At 40.4% G+C, this 19,058-nt stretch overlaps 1 pseudogene across 1 annotated transcript; it reads left to right on the plus strand.

Annotated features, from left to right (window-relative positions):
• The first annotated feature begins 18,409 nt into the window (after nucleotides 1–18,409).
• Nucleotides 18,410–18,828, plus strand: LOC307101297 (small ribosomal subunit protein eS25-like; annotated as a pseudogene). Its single transcript has one exon. The product of its transcript is annotated as a small ribosomal subunit protein eS25-like (transcript).
• Nucleotides 18,829–19,058: the final 230 nt, after the last annotated feature.

Below are 19,058 nucleotides of genomic sequence, written 5' to 3' on the forward strand. Positions count from 1 at the left end.
TAATGCTTTACATCATCATGATTTTATGAAATAGGTGCTAATATTTTCTCCATTTATAGACGTGGAAATAGGAGTACAGAGAGGTTAAACGAGTTGCCCAAGATCACAGAGTCGGTGGCATTGCCGGCTTCCAGCCTGGGTAGTCTCACTCCACAGACGGCTCTGAATCATCATGCCGCCTTGGCTGCTACAACATGCCTGCAGTTTTGCTAACTGCTTTACATAGATGCTCTCATTAAACACTTTTATCCTATTTCAGAAATGAAGATACTGAATCTCAGAGAGGTTAATTAATTTGCTGAAGGTCACATAAGTAGTGCAGCTGGGATGTTAACCAGTTTGGATTGATTCCCAAGTTGTTTTGCTCTTAGCTGCTGCATCGCTGGCTTCCTCATAGAGAATGCATCCTGGCAGCTCACAGATGTGCTATCTTTTGGGGACAGCACAGGGGCTCAGAGTGCAGATGCTGGACCCAGACCTCCTGGGACCAGGTCATGGGCCCTCACTTACCAGCTGGGGGACGTTGAATGTACTCTTAACTGCCTGATTGTAGAGTTCCTACACTGTGCCTTATTCAACCTCGCGTGCAAAAGTGAATAGTCTTCTATCTTGCTCCTACCAAAAGCTTACCTGACATTTACGGCCAGGATAATTAAGGTTTTGCCTTAAGTTCATTATATGAGTCCAGTCTCTTTTGACTTCCATGGACTTGTTTATTCAGAAACAAATTATTGAGTGCTTTCAATGTGTTTGGCCCAATTCTGGATACTAGGGATAGAGCAAGAACAAAACAGACAAAAATACCTGCCTTCAGGGAGCTTACACTCTAGCAAGTGAGAAAGACAATAGATAAATAAGTAAAATTTATAGTAAGTCAGACAGCAATAAGATAATAGAGAGGAATAAAGCAGGGAAAGAGAGGACTTGCTGGGGTTTTTAATTTTAAATATAGTGTCAGATGTAGGTGTGATGATATAATTGTAACTTTGTTAAAAAATACCTTTTACCATTTAGAGTGATATACAGATGTATTATGGTAAAGTATACAGAGCTATTATGGTGAATAAAATGTCTGAAATTTGCTTTAAATTAATCCAGAATTGGGCCAGGGGCATGAGGAAGGAGTTATAGCTGAAACAAAGAGGCTATGTGTTAAGTGTTGAAGCAAAGTGACAAGTATGGGGCGGGGTGTGTGTGTGTGTGTGTGTGTGTGTGTGTGTGTGTGTGTGTGTGAGATTAACCTTTTTGCTCTACTTTTGGGTGTATTTGAAAGCATCCACAATAAAAAGTTAAAAAAAATTGTCATCACAAACATGCACAAATTAAAACAACTGGATTCCATTACAAAACATAGACATAAAAACCTAAATCCACTAAGTTACAGAAATAATAAAATAATTACTTAAATTATTAAATTTATATAAACAATGTCATATTTATATAAAATTTATATTAATGATTTGTGTACAATTATTAAATTAAAAGCTAACAAAATAATTCAGTGTCAGGGATGGCTTTGTTGAGCAGGTGCAGCCCAAGTGGAGACCTGGTGGGGGGGTCGGGAGGCTGCATGTGTTGATGGTTGCGGTGGGGGGTGAGGGGGATGAGGCAATGAGCCCTGGGGAATTCTGGCAAAAAAAAAAAGCCTTTGAACTGAACAAAAGTGAGTGATCCAAACTGTGAATCAAATTCCATGACTGTTGCTGGGGAGGGCATTACCCTAGTACGGGGCACATGGTCCATGATGATGTCCTTCATGTATATGGTGCTTTGCAGTTTAGGAAGCTCTTTGCAGACCTACAAGGTGGGCTCATGTCAGACTCATCATTGCTCTCCCAGGGCCTCGCAGATATCCTGTGCTGCTTGAGTGCTGAACATTCATTTTCTCGTATCTTCTCCTATGACAAACCTGTAGGGTAGACAGGGAAGGAATCTCTATTCCCATTTAGTACAAACAAGGTATCATTGAATATCATTAGGAGGCTAAATTACAGCCTTGCTGTATGGTAAAGCAATTTGATTTCAAGTCCTGTGGGTCTTTCCCCTCACTCCCCTGATCTGTTAAGAGACCTTATTTCTTGGTATAGAAGGAATACTAGGTGATTAATTTTTTGGTGTGTGTGTGTGTGTGTATGTATCGGGGGGCGGGTGGGAGTGCAGTTTGAGAGGTAAATATGAGCACTAGTGCCTCATGCTTTTAAACTCTTAAGGCCAAATTAAGTTTCCTCAAACTGTGTGTGGCCAGAGAAAGTAAGAAATCTTATTTCTAAACCCAGGCATGAAACTGTTGCTCTGAGACTCGGTATCACTTAACATTGGAAAAAGTAAAATTGAACGAGACCCACAAAGGCATTTTACATGCTGCTTAAAGTTAAACACCCAGGAAATTATGTGCATATGTCTACGTGCACATACATTGTATTTCAGATTCTCTGGCCTTAAACTTTCTTTCCATATGTAGAATTTTTATAACCAGCAAATAGATGGGACTTTGGGGTTTAATGAAAAGATGTGTATGGATAACATATGTTTCCCTTTATAAAAAATAATCCTCAGACTATTGAAAATGCCTGAGTTTTTAATGGAATAATTTTATTTGAGTTTTAAATCATATCCACCCCCTCCTTTTTAAAGTGTACCATGTTTTTTCTAAGGGTCTTATTTTTAATTCTGGAGGATGTGCAGAATAAGAATAATAAATATTTTTGTATCCTTAGTTGATTCTACATAGATATGTCTTCTACAGATGTTACTATATTTTATGTGTTGGGAGGTACATGGAGGGTATATTTAGAATTTTAACTTCATATTCTTTGCTTCATCTTTGGGGGACGGATTTAATTAACAGCCTAAATGATTTTCTTTGCTCTTAGAAGAGCATGCTTTAGGGAAATTATCTTAGAGTAAGTGAGAGGCAAATCGGCAATTTTCTTGATCTTAGATGTCATTTGGGAAAAATGGTGTGGGTTAGTATATAGTTACTCAACTTGGGGATTCATTGTCTTTTGAACATACACTTAAAAGAGGTCATAAATTTGTAATAGAACTTACCAGAGGGTCTAATTTTATATTTTAGGTTCATCCTGGATGTGTCCTAAAGTCTGTCATAATATGTCCCCTGTAGGCTGTTCTAAAGGGTCAGCTGTTTGAGATTTCTATGGAAAGCAAATTAATTTTAGTGGAAGTAATTAGACCAGGGGAATAACTATGGCTAGCCATGGTATTTCTTTGTAAGTAGTAAGTAATGTTGATGTTAAAACGTTTGTATAAAAAATGGCCCTAGCTGGTTTGGCTCAGTGGATAGAGCATCAGTCTGCAGAATGAAGGGTCCTGAGTTCAATTTCAGTCAAGGGCACATGCCCGGGTTGCAGGCACATTATCACTACCTGACAGTTATTTGGGTGAATGCTTTTAAATTGATAAGTCTTTTAAATCTATACTTTAGCTAGTAATTTCTACTTTTATTATGGTCAACAAATGTGGCTTGGATTTTTTTTTTGAATTTTGCACTTTGTGAGATTTCTTTTTCACTACTTTATAGTTGAATTTTCTAAGTTCTTCTTGATGACCTGAAAAATGGAATATTATATGTTTTTCAGTAAATATAGTCATATTTGCTGTGTGTGTGTAATACTGTATGTGTGTATTTCTAGGAATTTCTCATGCTAGGTTAACATTAATATAAATTGTGACTGATAAAAATATGAAGACTTTTTATTTAACAAATTTATTGATTGATTTTAGAGAGAGGTATGGAGAAAGAGAAAAAGAGAGAGAGAGGGAAAGATTGAGATCAATTTGTTTTTCCACTTATTTATTCATTCATTGGTTGTCTCTTGTATGTGCCCTGACTAGAGATCAAACCCACAACCTTGATGTATCAGGAAGATGCTCCAACCAATTGAGCTACCTAGTCAGGACAAAATAAAAAGACCTTTTAAAAATTAGCAATGCATATTTATGTTGGTAAAATATCACCTTAATATGCTATATAATAAAACCCTAATATGCAAATCAACTGAATGGCAAACGATTGGCAGAACGACCGGTCACTATGACGTGCACTGACCACCAAGGGGAAGACGCTCAACACAGGAGCTGCCTCCGGTCAGCGTTGAGTGTCTGCCCCCTTCCCCCGAGAGGGAGGTGACCGACAGTGATGATTGGGGCTTGGGGCTGGCGAGTGGGTGGTGCCAGGCCACCAGCCAAGGTGGGTGCCAGCGGGGACCCCCCCCCCGCCCCGTTCACTGGTCACCCCACAGATGGCCCTGATCGTCGGCTAGGCCTAGGAACCCTACCCAATATATTGGGAACAGTCTCTTAGATTTAAAAATTAAAACCTGGCAAGGCTACTCTAACACTGAAAAAACAGGATGATGCAGCGATGACATGCATGGACTCTGGCTTGCACATTTTGTGGTCAGCCCTGATTCTGACACTTACAACTGTGTGACAGAGCCAATTACTTAACTTCTCTCTGCTTCAGTTTTTCCACCCAGAAGATGGGGAAAATGGTACTACTGCCTCAGAAGGATCATGTTATGTACTACTTTTTATAATCAAGGCAAAAAAATGTAGATGCCTTTCACCTGTATGAAAAGTATGGTCACTGGTGCAGTCAGTGTCCCAGATTGTGAGAGGGATGTCCGACTGCCAGTTTAGGCCTGACGTCCCCCCAGGGGTCCCAGATTGCGAGAGGGTGCAGGCTGGGCTGAGGGGCCTCCCGTGCATGAATTTCAGGCCTCTAGTAGCAATAGAATATTCTTTCTCTCTCAAAATATGTGATAGCATGCCCCAACTCCCTAGTCATCATCAGATCATATTTCTTAAAGAAGATGTGTTCAGCAATCTCATTGGGAGGCGGGAAGGCTACAACTGGGCTGTGGTGTGGTCTGTCATCCTCTGCAAATGACGAAAGCTTTTGAATCTTCTAATGGTGGGGAAAAGGGGAGGGGGTCTTTCAAAGGAGAGATGATTTGTATTATGGGAGGAGACACCAGGTTCCAAATTCCATGTGAATCTCTGGCATTCAGGGGCAACTGATATGTGAAAGGAGCTAAAAGATTTCAACAAGAGAAACCTGCTTGGTTGTTAAAGTTATGGGCTCAGCAGTCAAGGTTGTACTACCAGAAAGCACCTCCTGCTATCCCCAGAGCAAGTCATTGATGCTGCAAAATGGGTCCTTAGAATAAGAGAACGTGGGGGAGGAGCTTAGGCAGGCTTTTTGCCAGAGTCTGCTGGCAGAGTAGGGGCGCTCTCCTGTGTAAAGTGAATTTCATCTTGGGACTGTCACTGATATGGAGGAATGGGGATACTCACCACACTGACATTGAGAAAACGTATAAATGTAGGTAATTTGGGTCTTCTATAAACATTTGCTATTTTTTTCTTCTAACAACGTATATTTTTTCATACATACTGGTAACTGTGGTCAATATTTAGGGAAATGATATCGTGTTAGGGCCATCCAATGATAAAATTTTCCATGATTTCTAAGAGGGCTTCCTCAGGCAAGGAAAATACGAAACCTCCTTAAAATAAAATCACTTTTGTCTCTTTGACAGACTAGCCACTCTGTTCTTGATATATTTTTTTTTTTTGCAGTGCTGACATTTTCCTAGTCTTTGAAGTCCAAAATTCTCTTTGTGCATAGGTATAAAATGGCATACCTGCCATCTAAAGAACTCAACCTGTGCGTGTCCCCACTGCATTTAAAATTTAGGGCTCTCAGATTAATCCAGTTTTATTTAAACATGACCAAATAGGTATTGAAAATCCTAATGAATGGAAGCTTCATGTTATGGCTTATTTCCCACATTATTGAGTTTCTGTCTCAGTTGCCTGAACGATGTTCGATGACTTAATTTACTTTCTGGGTGACAAGTGGCAAAGAAATATAGATAGAAATAGGAAGAACTTACAGCTAAACAGATGCATGTAGAAAATTAGGATGTTGAATGGGAAATCTGAAATAATTATGCAGAAATACTGATCAGACACTACAAAAAGTTTAAATCCTCTGATAAACTTACTTGAAATTATAAATACTTAAAAAAAAAAACCAGGTTGAAGAAAAGGTGATTTCACAACCTTGGTCTTCTATAGAATAAAAGAATGCCATCCAAGAACTAGGAGGGCAGGAAGGAAAGAGAGAGAGAGAGATATGAGAGAGAGAGAGAGGTGAGAGAGACATGTGGATTGGTTGCATGTGCCCTGATGGGGCTGGGGATCGAACCTGCAACCCAGGTACGTGCCCTTGACTGGGAATCCAACCTGAGACCTTTCGGTGCTTGGGCCCACGCTCTCACCACTGAACAACACCAGCCAGGACTGGTTTGCATTTTAAAATGTCACCCTCCCCATTTCACCTTTAATGTATTGTTAACTGCATGGTCTCTGAAACCAAGCTGCTTGGATTCCAACCTGAAAGTGACCACTTCCTATTTGTGTGACCTTAGGCCGATTGTGGAATCTTTTCACAAAATTGATATGCTGATGGTAGCCTACCATAGACGATTGTTATGAGAATGAAATTAGTAAATATATGCCAATATTTGAAATGCTTATTGTAGAAGAATGTCTACAAAATAGTAATTGCTCAGTAAATGTTAGAAATGATAATTTCTGAGTAATTTAATTTCTCTAGATCTCAGTTTTCTCATTTGTATAAGAATACATTTTTTTTTTCTGAACTTCTTGCTATGGGTAGTAATTAAATCTTGTGTCTGAAGAAATTTTCTTTCCACAAGGAGAGGTATATATACTCAAATGCCAAAAGGCCAAAGGCAAAATAAATAACAGAGTTCACTTTGGTTCTGGAAGGATAATGGAAGGATTCCTGGCAAAGTTGTTATGCATTAAAGTTGCCAGATTTGGGAATATTAGAAAGTGACAACGTCTAGAAAACAACATTAGAAGCAAAATGCATATGCCAAACTTAAATACTGCCAAATAATGGGAGGGGGGAGAGGAACTCCTTCTGCCATCTAATATCACTATTATTTTATTCAAGAAGGTACTACAAGAGGAAATGAGTTATCTTAGCCCAAGGACAGTGCTTGAAATCCATATATTTGCTTTTATGGAATCTTACTATGTTATCATTTCCCTCCCCTCCCCAGATTTAGGGATAATCCCATCATGAACCAGGAAATTTACATGTTAGTGTTTGGAAAGTACTACCTTTAAGTATGAGAGGATTTCAATAGCCAGAAATTTGGATGGAAAGAGGACAAAAGGATTTTAGCAAAGGCATCTGTATGAGGAAAGGCACAGGGCTAGAGCACTGGGATAATGAATGCTAGCTGCTTCATTAGACAAAGTCCAAATCCTAAGGACATAAGTTATGTATTTTTTCTCACTCACATAACGTCTGATATGGCTCGGGCAGTCTTCCTTCATCTTAGCATTTGGGACATGTCTCCTCCAAGATGACTGGCAGGGGAATGTTTAGAAGAATGTCTGCAAAATAGTAAATGCTCAGTAAATGTTAGAAATTATAATTTACAAGTAATTTAATTTCTCTAGATCTCAGTTTTCTCATATGTATAAGAATACACTCATTCATCTCCAAATGAATGAAATCGGAGAAAGGAAAGGAGGCATGTGGCTCTCACCTGCCTCAGTCTAGAAGCGATACATTTCACTGGTCTTCTGCAAGGGGGGCTGGGGAACAGAGATGCTCCCATTTATACTGGTAAGGGCCTGAATGTTACGGGGGTGGGGGTGGGGATAGTAGGATTAAGCTCTGCTCAGAGTTTGGCATCATATAAACCATGGGTGGGAGTAAGGGGCAGTAAGAGCTAGAAAAACCTACTGTGATGAATTGAGAAAGAATATGAATTCTGGGCTTTGTTAGGGATGCATTAAAGTTTTGACCCTTTAATATCAGACCCTTCGTAAATCTACTATTTTCTACAGTAACTAAAGAAAATGATAGTTCCTGTAGAAAATAGTAGATTTAGGAAGAAACAACAGCTTAAATGAGGGTAGTGATTCTGAAGTTAAATTTGAAAGACAGTGTAAAAATAGAATTGATAGAGAGTCTTGGCAACTGCTTTAGATATAGGGAAACAAAACTAAGAAGAGAAAGGCATTGAATGCAATTCTAAGGCCTCTTGTCTTGGAGATTAGGTGGATGATATAGTGAATTAGAACATTTTATGAAGAGCAGGCTTGGTGGAGCTGCATGCTGTTTGAGCCAAGTAGCTCTCTGTTGTGCTTGCTGAGTTGTGGGAGGCAGTGGAAGCTCCAGGGGGAGATGTCCAAGAGACAAGTATTTCAGTCTGCAGAGAAGGTAGATCTTGGAGAAGATAGCTGAAGTCAGGAAATGAAGGAAATCATTGAGAAGAATAGTTCGTAGCTATAAGAGAAGGTGGTGGAGAATGAGCCCTTAAACACTACATTTTGATACTCGTGTTCGTGGGGAGGGGAGAGAAAGTTGAGAAAGTGAAGAAGCCAGAGGAGTGGTAAGAGACCTGCGGAGAGCTGTGGAGGGCTTCCTGATCCATCTTCCTGTGACTAGAGTCAAAGCCCAAACATGTGCTGACAGGTAGCATTTGCATTCTGTGACCTTAAACCTCAAGCAAACCTATGGAACTGCCCAGAAATCCTATTGTATTCTCCTTGATGAATTCACCTTCCCATTCCAAAGAGGAATATTTTACACTTTTTCCTCTCTCGTTAAACCATCAACATTCCCTATCCCTCCTTTCATGGCCGATCATCTGGCTGCTTATTTCGTTGAGAAAATGGAGACAATCTAAAAACCACCTCATCTCCCACCACCACATCTTTGCGGAATCCAGCCTCTAGTCTGTCTACTGTGCTTCTCCATCTGTGCTTGCTTCTCTCTGAGGCTCTTCCCTCCACCTGTGCAAAGACTTTCCTCCTCACTTGGTTCTGCTCCTGCAATCATCTTTCCTTCTCTCTCCTGAGTGATCTCTATAAGTGTGCTGAAATATCTCCCATCTTTAAAAGCTCTTCCTAGACGCCCCCCGCCCCCCACATCTTCCTCTAGTTCTGTCTCAAGTCTGTTCCTCTTTATTGCAAACTCAACAGGATTTCCTTTCTTTCTTCCTTCCTTCCTTCCTTCCTTCCTTCCTTCCTTCCTTCCTTCCTTCCTTCCTTCCTTCCTTCCTTTCCTTCCTTCCTTCCTTCCTTCCTTCCTTCCTTCCTTCCTTCCTTCCTTCCTTCCTTCCTTCCTTCCTTCCTTCCTTCCTTCTTTCCTTTCTTTCTTTCTTTCTTTCTTTCTTTCTTTCTTTCTTTCTTTCTTTCTTTCTTTCTTTCTTTCTTTCTTTCTTTCGATATTTTTATTGATTTCAGAGAGGAAGGGTGAGGGAGAGAGAGATAGAAACATTAATGATGAGAGAGAATCATTGATCGGCTGCCTCCTGCATGCCCCCAACTGGGGATCAAGCCCACAACCCGGGCATATGCCCTTGACTGGAATAGAACCTGGGACCCTTCAGTCCGCAGGATGATGCTCTATCCACTGAGCCAAACCAGCTAGGGCTCAACAGGATTTCTTTATGTCCTTTGCATTGTATTCTCTCTCTCAGTATAATCAGTCCTTTCCCACATTTGCTGAAAGTGCCCTCATCAGCGTCAGCAGTGACTTTCATCTTGCTAAACCCAGAGGTCAGTTCTTGATATTCATTTGCTTGAATTCTTGGAAGCTTTGGACAAAGTTGATCACATCCTCCTCATTGAAGCAACAACTTCCAGAACCCCTAACTGCTGGGGTTTTCCTCCTAGTTTGCTGGTCCCTCCAAAGGTTAGAGTGCCCCAGGGCTCAGTCCCTGGCTCTTTATCCACCCGTGCTCCCACCTAATTAGTTGTAAATACTATCTTCATACACAGGACTCCCAAGTCTTCTCCAGTTCTGACATTTCCATTGAGCTTTAGGTTTGTGTATCCACTTGCCTATTTAACATCTGTGATAGAATGACTAACAGAAACTGAAACCCAGTTGCCTAGAACAGAACCATTGGCCCCTGCCGGCCACACCCCTTCCCAGCCCTACCAGCAAATAAACCCTCTCTCAGTCTTCTGCTCTCTGTCCCCTCTTCTACCACCACCCACCACTGCCCACCACCATCCCACCACTGGTTTTTGTAACAGCCTCCTGACTGGCCTCTCTGCTTCCACTCTTGCTTCCCTTAACCCTAAACCCAGGATATACTCTGTACAGTAGCCAGAACGATTCTTTTAAAACTGGAATTAGACCATATTACTCTTCTGTTCAAAACCTTTACCGTAGAACCTGGCACCTTTTCCATGGCCTACAAGGCCCTGCAAGGTCCCATCTTTCTGGCTACTCCTTGCTCTGCTTACCCCATTCCAGGCACACTAGTTTCTTCCCTTTAATCGAGCAAGCCAAGGATGTTTGACTGAGTATGACAGCCTTTGCCTTATGTTCCCTCAGATATTTGAGTAACTCCCTTGCTTTCTTCATGGGGTCTCTGCTCAAATATAACCTCCAGTAGAAACCTTCCTTGACAATCCTGTCTAAAATGGCCTCTTATACCTTTTCTAGTCCCTTTACCTTGTTTTATTTTTCCTTATAGTCCTTATCACTACCTAAATTTATATTGTATACTTGTTGACTTTTTAAATTAAGGTATGATTGATATATAACTTTATACTAGTTTCAGGTGTACAACTTAATGCTTCCATATTGTGTACTTTGTAATTGTCTACCTCCTACACTAGAAAATAAGATCACTGAAAGCAGAATAAGTAAATAAGAATGATCTGTTTTGTTTTTCTTTAAATCTCTGTATCCCACTGTCTACTGCCTACAGTACTGCCGGTACCCCTGTCTAGTACTGTCTACTACCCTACGGAATCTGGCACACAGTAGGAAGTCTATAAATATGTATTGAATGAATAGTGAATGAACAAACACATTTTGTTCAGAATCTTGCAAGTAACAGCTAATGGGATATAGCAACTCTAACCCAAGTGTATATGGTCTTTGGCATAGATGTCATAGCTGGAAACATTTTGATTCCACAGAAAACTTCTGGCTTCTCCATTTTCCACATCTTTACCTTGAATGAATATTCCCTCTCCTCTCAACTTCTCCAATTCCTCAGCACTCCCTCAGATAATTCAACCTTAAAATCATTTTTGATTGTGAGAATTATATAAACTTGGGAAAAAGACAGTAAAGTGTTAGAGGTCATGCTGCCATCTAAAGGACAGAAATGGTAGGAAGCGTTTCTTGTTAGTAAAAGTGAGAGACCAGACTGGAATCAGCAGTGCGGCAGGTAAAGCCAACTCATCCTTCTCAGAAAACCTCTTGTTCTCTTTGGTGACCTATGGACATGGAGGTTGTTGGGTAATTAGTGCAGATGTCTGTAAAAGATTTAATGTCAGAAAATCACATTTGATCTGCCTTTTCCTCCCCTCCTTTATTTTTAAATTGTACTAGTATAAATTGTGTGGGGTGTGTGTGTGTGTGTGTGTGTGTAGCAAGGGGGGGGAAGTGGGGGGTAGAGGGAGGGGGTGGATTTATTTTTTCTTAGAGAAAAGATCTCAAAATGTTAATAATGTTTGTCTTTGGGTGATGGAAATGTGGCATTTTCTCTCCCTTTTTTTCCCCCCCTTTCTCTGAAGGGTCTTCGAAGTGCATTATTACTTAAATTTTAAAAAGTGATCTAATTTTAAAATTTAAATGGGGAATTAGTAAGTTTGATCTGGAAAATCTATGCCTTGTGAAGATCAAATGGAAAGAAATCTTAGATCAAATAAAAATGTGTTTTCTTTCTTTGAAGAGGCCCATTTTCTAGGCTCCAGTTGACAGAAATACAAAGGCTTAAATTTGGGGAACCACTTATATATGATTAAAAGTATCCATTGGGATGGATAAGCAAGATTCCAGAAAATAGTTGGATAGTTCAATAATTTCTGAGTTTTATAGGAAGGAGGCTCAAGAGAGATACTTTGACTTGTCCCAGGAAGCTGACAGACTGCACTTAGGTTGGTCACATCAAACATTAGAAACCATTTTGCTTAACACCCCCAAAATAAAGAATTATATTTAAGTAATTGTCCTAAAGTCACATAGATAATGTGTGTGTATAATAAGTCTGACTGACTTCATACTTTTAATAGCTACACTCTGTTTCTCTAGAGCTTGTCTTCAAACGTTTTTGCTGTCATGACCCCTAAAGGAATATTGATGATCAATACTTATACAAGTTTGCTTACTTTTATGTTGACATTTCATTTTTTCAATATACGTAAGTTAAAATTTTTGCAAAATATGTAATTATATTTAAAAATACTCTTTTAAAAAAGATCTGGCCCAGGTGGTGTGGCTCAGTGGTTGAGCATTGACTTACGAACTGGTTCTATTCCCAGTCAGGGCACATGCCCCAGTTGTGGGCTCAATCCCCAGTAAGGGGTTTGCAGGAGGCAACCAATCAATGATTCTCCCTCAGCATTGACGTTTCTATCTCTCTCTTCTCCCTTCCTCTCTGAAATAAAAAAAGTATATATATATATATATATATATATATATATATATATATATATTTATTTTTTTTTTAAGAAGATCTGATGTCAATGTTAAAAAATTGCATTCTTTCTTTTATTTTTCAAAATTTATTTTCATTCCACTCCTGTTATAGAATTTATCCTACTGTAACATATTTTTGCACGTCTGTCATTCACTGTGATGGTTCGTTTTCTGCCAACTTCGCTGGGCTATAGTACCCATTTGATCAACTAAACACTAATCTAGGTGTTGGTGTGAAGGTTTTTATAGATGTGGTTAACGCCTTTAAAGTAGATTACCCTTGATAATGTTTCGATTTATTCAATCAATCAGTTGAAGGCCCTAAGAGCAATAATTGAGATTTCCTGAAGATGAAACTCTGCCTCAAGACTGCAACTTTACTCCTACCTGAGTTTCTAGCCTACCAGACTGCCCTACAGATTTCAAACCTCCCAGCCCCACAGTAACATAGCCAATTTCTTAAAACAAATCTATCTCCTATTGGTCCTGTTTCTCTTAAGAACCCTGAACGATACATTCACCCTAGTAAACTTAACTGAAATAGCAACAAAAAGAATGTTCGCTGAAGTTAAAAATTGCATTTATTTTTCCGTGACATTAAGGTTATTATCTTAAAATATTTCTATGAAAAAAAAATTTCTTTTTTTTCACTTTTTAAAAAAATATATTTTATTGATTTTTACAGGGAGGAAGGGAGAGGGATAGAGAGCTAGAAACGTCAATGAGAGAGAAACATCGATCAGCTGCCTCTTGCACACCCCCTACTGGGGATGTGCCCTCAACCAAAGTACATGCCCTTGACCGGAATCGAACCTGGGACCTTCCAGTCCGAAGGCCGATGCTCTATCCACTGAGCCAAACCGGTTTCGGCGAAAAAAAAAAATTTCTATGGTACTGAGTTATCACTATGGTTATTAATAGTCTGCTGTTGCTCAAAGTGATATAGAAATATTAAAACTTTTGATAATTATTTTTAAAAAGTAAAAAAACATACAGGAAGTGCATCTTTTTTAAAAAAAATATATTTTATTGATTTTTTACAGAGAGGAAGAGAGAGGGATAGAGAGTTAGAAACATCGATCAGCTGCCTCTTGCACACCCCCTACTGGGGATGTGCCCACAACCAAGGTACAATGCCCCTGACCGGAATCGAACCCGGGACCCCTCAGTCCGCAGGCTGATGCTCTATCTACTGAGCCAAACCGGTTTTGGCGCATCTCTTAATTAGATCCAGTGAGAAATATATATATGAAATTGTTTATGGGGCCTTGATTAATGGATTATCCAATTGCCTTTTTGGTATTGGAACATTTTAAGGTTTGAGATGTGTGAGTGGTAGATCTTTCTTTTGCAAATTGGGAGGAAAGTGACTGTAAGGAGGAGAATGAGGCATCAGTCATACCAATTACAGGAAAAAGTAGCTATAAAAATAGAGGATCTGAAAACTGATTTTTAAAAACTATCTGTGACTTTGTACCCATTCTAAAATTTTCACACACCTCCAGGCAAGTGTGCCTACCCTGGAAGACTGCTGCCTACTTGTCTGGGTTTCAAAGTTATCTTGGTGGCTGATCTGTTTGGGCTTAGTTAATCTGGCGAACTTCTGGTTTCTGCTTGTTTTCTGGCTTCTGTTAATTTAGTCCCATTACTTCATTGTGATCTTTGGATTCAAGGTTCATTCTGGGTCTGACTATCTGATGTTTTTTCAAGTCAACCGTCCCAGCAGTTTCCTTGGCTTCCTAGCTTTTTAACTTGAGAGCTTGATTTTCCTTATACACATTCCAGAAAGGAACGACGCTGATGATCCCCTCAGTGGGGATAGATAGATGCTGGAGGCAGGGACTTCAGTCCACCTTCCAGCCATCTTGCTTTCATTGACTTTATCATGAGGTATCAATTAGGTTAAAAAATACTTTGTTGTCCTTCTTGGAAATCGGGCCCCTTTGTCTGCTTCAATCTGTTTCCATTTATCGTGCTTTATTCCTCTTTACCTTTTGGTCTTCTTTGCCTTGTTAGGCTTAATTGCTTTTTATATTTCCGTCCTAGGTTTTAATTTACCCGATTTTATGAGTTTTTAAATGCTAGTAAAGACCAACCCATAAAAATAATGTCAAAAGTTGCCAAATTTTAGAGATTGAAGGAACATTATAAATCATAATTTCTCTCTGTGTGTGCATGTGAAATAGATTTTGGGGTTGTGCAGAAGCCATTTAAGCATGGGGTGGGGCCTGAAAGTATGAGAGAAAAGTCTGAGGACCAACATTCCTTCCCACTTGAGGACTTTTCCATCCCTCTGTGGTAGCACATTGCCTGTGTGCTTCCTTCACTCTTGCCATCTTGCCAGCCAATGTTACTCATTGGGGCAATTGAAACAGGAAGAAGGGAAGTGAGATGGGGAAAGGGGCAAGAACTTCCTTGTTTGACCTCTTGCAGAAGGGGGCTTGCCCATATTCAGAATGAACTGTTTCTCTCCTGCGATGTTTGCTTTTGTTGGTGGACACCCCTTTCCTCTCATGGTTGGGGTTCCTCCTCTGCGGTTCTTTTGTTCCAGCTGAGTGCTCTTGCTTGTGCTCTCTGCTGTTGCAGGCTGGTGGCCCACTTCTGGCTTCTGTTTACGGAGGTGCCATGGACCTCCCCCAGGTAGCCACAGTGAATGGGATCCAAGACAATCCCACTTGGATGGCATGAAGCTAACAGTTTTTAGAAAAAAGTGTACATTCAATGAGACACTTTGCCTCAACCTGTTGGGAAATTGTAGTCATGTATGCTAGTTTTGTTAGAATATGACCCTCTACTGCCATGTGCCCTGAGCATAACTTCAGATGGATAGAATTCATCTTCCCTGGAAAATTAAAATTTACTGATGAGTCATCTTGATGGTTTTGGGGTAGGAACAGGGTAAATTTCTTTCAGAACAATTTATTAGGAAGGAGTGTCAGGAGAAGCTTTTACTTTTGTTCCTTCTGGAAGACACTAAGAATCATGTGAAAGAGATATCCCTGAGGACATTTTAAGAGGAGATGGGTTAAAGCTGCAAATAGCAAGATTTAAGGTTAAGTGTGGAGAATTTCCTGACATGGAAAATCCTCCATCACTGAGATGAAATATAAAAGGACCTTCCCTCCAGCGCTGGCCACCAAACCAACTTTGTGGGGTTATTTAAACGGCTTTGTTTTCTGAAAGTATTCATTGTCTCTGCAAGTTGACAATGGTTGATGGAATCATAGTCCCTGATTAAACTAGGACACTTTTGCTAAAAAGAGTTATAATTTCAGTTTCCACAGGTACATGGAATTATCTAGCCTTTTGAACCTATATAAACCAATGTCGCCTTGGTGTAACATTTAAAAACAAATTAAAACAGGTGTAATATTTAAAAACAAAATAAAACAGTACCAACAGTATGAGAGAAAATATATAGTTTAAAGCAATTAAAAATCTTTACTCAGTTTTATGCAAATATATAAGGGCAGGAGGTTGTGATAGGTATTGGGGGACCATTGACGGTGAATATCCTGTCCTGTGAAGGAAAGCACTGACTGCCCTTTGTTCTGGAATATCTTCTCAAGGATGTTTGTTTAGCTAACAGCCTTGAAAGATATTGTCTTTCTCTGGAGCCAAGATCAGGTTTTCTTTCAGTTTTGTGAGGTTGGCAGAATAATGGCCCCTCTACAGACATCCATGTCTTAATTCCAGAAATCTTTTGACTATACTTCCTTACTGGGTAGATGGGAATTAATGCAGATGAAATTAAGAATGCAAATCAGCTAAAGGATCTTAGAATAAGAAGGTTATCCTGGATTGTCCAGTTGGGTCTCACGTAATCACAAGGATCCTTTAAAGTGGAAGAGAGGCAGAGAAGGTGATCAGAGTGAGTCAACGTGAGAAAAACTCATCTTGATCTGGATAGTTTTGAAGATGGAAGAAAGGGGCCATGGACCCAGGAATTCTCTCGGTCCCTAGAAGCTGGAAAGGGGAAGGAAACGGGTTCTTCTATAGAAGGAAAGCAGCTAACACTTTGATTTTAAGTCCACTTGGACTTCTGACCCCCAGAACTGCAAGCTAATAAACTTGTATGGGTTAAGCCACTAAGTTTGTGGTCGTTTGTTTCAGCAGCAATAGGGACCGAATAATATTCCCTGCAGATAAGGATAGTGTCTCCCTCTGGAGCAAAGGTTAAGCATGCTTTCTGTACAATATAATAAGGACCATGTCTCTTTCCAGGGCAAAGGCTGGCATGCTAATTTCTCATAAGATATTCAGATTTCCTAAATTCAAGTTTTCTCTGCTGGAACACTACCCAGGGTGGATGCAGGTATCATTGGCTCTCTCTGCATTGCTCTGTGGGTATTGGGGCTTGGAGGAAGTGGCTCAAAGGCTGATACTCTGGCCACTGCTGCTGTAGTGAGTAATAACTTGTCCTTTTCCTCTGACTCGTGAATCTCATGTCTTCCGCCAGCATCTATAAAGCTCTAGCCAGCTAACTTGTTAGTTTGTAAGTAGGCTTTTCACTGTGTGTTCACTGTTAATGGGCTTTTGCAAAATTTCTTTAAAATTCCTCCAGCAACCAGATAATATTACATTCATGATGCTCTTTACTTTCCATACTTTAGGGCTGAAGTGTCATAATGTCTCTCTCTACCTTTACTAAGATCAGAGATCAGCTAGCAACAAATTGGAAATCCTATATAATAAAAGCTAGTATGCAAATCGGCTGAATGGTGGAACGACTGGTGGAACCACTGGTCACTATGATGAGCACTGACCACCAGGGGGCAGACACTCAATGCAGCATCTGCCCTCAGCCCACAGGCCCCAGGCCAGCCAAGGCAGGTGCCAGTGGGGGCCCCTGATTGCCCTGCTGGCCAGGCCTAGGGACCCTACTCATGCACAAATTTTGTGCATCGGACCTCTAGTAAAAAAATAAAAATCAAACCTGGTTGTTTACCACAGATAGTTTGAGAAGCATTTCTGTCTACTGAAAATTTGCTGCTATGGCTACAACTAAAAAGTCCCTTGTGTGTGTGTGTTTTTTTTTTTTCATCCACAGAATTTCCTTCCTGTCACACTTCTCTGTTTACCTTCTCTTCCTCCAAGCCATGCCACACACAGAGAAAATCCTTGGGAATTAGTCTCTCAGAGTGCTTTTCCCATGAGAATCATTCCCACTCAGAACTTTTGTTGAATTAGATTTCCTTCTTGGTTATGCCACGAAGCTCCCTGGCTGCCACAGCCACTTGTTTTTATCTTACACTTTGTGGAAAAGTCATCATCTAAACCAAGGGCTTTATTTCATGGTGTGAAAACCAAGGCCTCTTATGACCAGGCAAAATACTGCCTTGTCTCTTTTCTGACCTAACTAGATAGTGTCTTGGGAGAAACTGTGTTAGCCACTCTCACTTCCCTTTTCCCTGACATAAGGCCTGGCTCAGTTGTTAGTTTGGTTAAACAGTACTGCTTCTTTCCACACTTCCGGAAATATAAGGATGAAATGGAAATTACTTTATTTACAGGCTGACTCTAGCTAGAGAAATTGACCTGTGAAAGAAGTTGGAAAGAAACTTAAAACTAATTAATTAACTCAAGAAACATTTATTGAGGCAACTATATATAAGGCACCCTTTTAAAAAAAATATTCACTCGAGGATTTTTTTAAAAAAAAATTGTTTGAGAGAGAGAAAGTGGGGGAAAGGGAGAGAGAGGAAGAGAGAGAGAGAGAGAGAGAGAGAGAGAGAGAGAGAGAGAGAGAGAGAGAGAGAGAGAGAAGCATCGATGTGAGAGAGAAACATCGATCAGTTGCCTCCCGTCTGCACCCTGACCGGGGATTGAACCTGCAACCTAGGTATGTGCCCTAAGAATCTAATCCACAGGCTGAGTCCCGCGATGCCACCCAAGGACGAAAAGAAGAAGAAAGATGCTGGAAAGTCAGCCAAGAAAGACAAAGACCCCGTGAACAAGTGGGGGGGGGGGAGGGGGGGAGGGGGGCAGGGCGCGGCAAGGCCAACAAGAAGAAGTGGTCCAAAGGCAAAGTTCAGGACAAGCTCAATAACCTGGTCTTGTTTGCCAAAGCCACATGTGACAAGCTCTGTAAGGAAGTTCCCAACTACAAGCTGATAACCCCAGCTGCGGTCTCCGAGAGGCTGAAGATTCGCGGCTCCTTGGCCAGGGCAGCCCTTCAGGAGCTCCTTAGTAAAGGACTTACTAAACTAGTCTCAAAGCACAGAGCTCAAGTGATTTACACCAGAAACACTAAAGGTGGGGACGCCCCAGCTGCTGGAGAAGATGCATGAACAACAGATCTCACCGGCTGTACATTTTGAAAAATAAACCTTTATTAAATAAATAAATAATAATAATAAAAAAGAATCTAACCCGCAAACTTTTGGTGTACAGGATGATGCTCCAACCAACTGAGCCATCTGGTCAGGGCAAGCCACTCTTTTAGATACTGGAACAAGGCTTGAAGACTGGAAATGGAGCTTCCTGAGGAAGGATGAAGAGGATGGAGGGGGAATTTTGTAGGTTTATAATT

This window comes from Cnephaeus nilssonii (genome assembly GCF_951640355.1).
Source record: "Cnephaeus nilssonii genome assembly, chromosome: 6".
In the NCBI taxonomy this organism is placed as follows: domain Eukaryota; kingdom Metazoa; phylum Chordata; class Mammalia; order Chiroptera; family Vespertilionidae; genus Cnephaeus; species Cnephaeus nilssonii.